Source organism: Capra hircus, chromosome 22 (assembly GCF_001704415.2).
Source record: "Capra hircus breed San Clemente chromosome 22, ASM170441v1, whole genome shotgun sequence".
Taxonomy (NCBI): Eukaryota; Metazoa; Chordata; class Mammalia; order Artiodactyla; family Bovidae; genus Capra; species Capra hircus.
The window spans coordinates 8199418-8200496 of record NC_030829.1 but is presented as its reverse complement, the minus strand read 5'-3'; the positions used below and the strand labels follow the sequence as shown (position 1 = coordinate 8200496).

The window sequence follows — 1079 nt, the reverse complement described above, 5'->3', positions numbered from 1 at the left end:
GACTCCACAGCTATGGTCTCACTTCTGGATACTTTCAAATCCAGAAAAGTGACTCCCTGGGGAAAGGTTGGAGAACGCAAGGTCCAGCCAGAGAGTGAAGCCCCTTCTTGTACCTGTATTTAGAGCTACTTCTGCCAGAAATGACAGGTCAGGACAAAGCACACTGAGATTCTCTGGTGGTCCAATGGCTAAGATTCCACACTCCCAACGCAGGGGGCCCGTGTTCAATCCCTGGTCAGGGAACTAAATCCCACATGCCGTAACTTAGCCTTGGTGGCTCAGAGGTTAAAGCGTCTGCCTGGAATGCAGGAGGCCCAGGTTCGATCCCTGGGTTGGGAAGATCCCCTGGAGAAGGAAATGGCAACCCACTCCAGTACTCTTGCCTGGAGAATCCCATGGAGGGAGGAGCCTGGTAGGCTACAGTCCATGGGGTCGCAAAGAGTCGGACAGGACTGAGCGGTAACTTAGAGTTCACATGCCGCAACTAAAGATCCCACAGGCTGCACCTAAGACCCGGTGCAGCAAAACAAATAAGTATTTTTTCAATTTTACAAAAAGGAGAAAGCATGCTGTCTTCCCAGAATCACTTTTGGATAAGTAAACCCAGTTCAAAGGAACACCTGAAAGTCCAGCCACACCTTTGTTGAGTTACCAGTTGGTTTCTACTGGATGTCAGATGTGTGAGGCTGTTTGCTGGGTTGAAAGACCTTAAGGCTAGAGATAGGATGAAGCAGCTGGAGTTGATGTAGGGCCAAGGTCAACATCAGATTCTGACACTCTGAAGGCTTGGAGAACCAACTGTCTGTGGCTTCAGCTATTCACATTCCTTGAAGCTGCGGTGGTCCTGATAAGCAAGTCCGAAACTAGGATTCTGCTCCATCTTTCACAGCCAATCAATTTTCCTGCCCCTCGCACATCCCTTCTCAGAGACTTCATACCAGCCGACAGCTTCAGGCCAAGAGACTTTGAACAGAATCAATTAAAAGCTAGCCATGCCACTGGCTGGCCAGGAACCAACAACTTTTCTTGACAATCTGGAGTGAGATGCAGGGACTGTTGAAGGTCCCAGAAGTTGGTAC

At 49.4% G+C, this 1079-nt stretch overlaps 1 non-coding gene across 1 annotated transcript; it reads left to right on the top strand.

The window, feature by feature from the left end:
* TRNAS-GGA lies at positions 268–339 on the top strand. The gene has a single exon. It is a non-coding gene; the product is annotated as a tRNA-Ser (tRNA).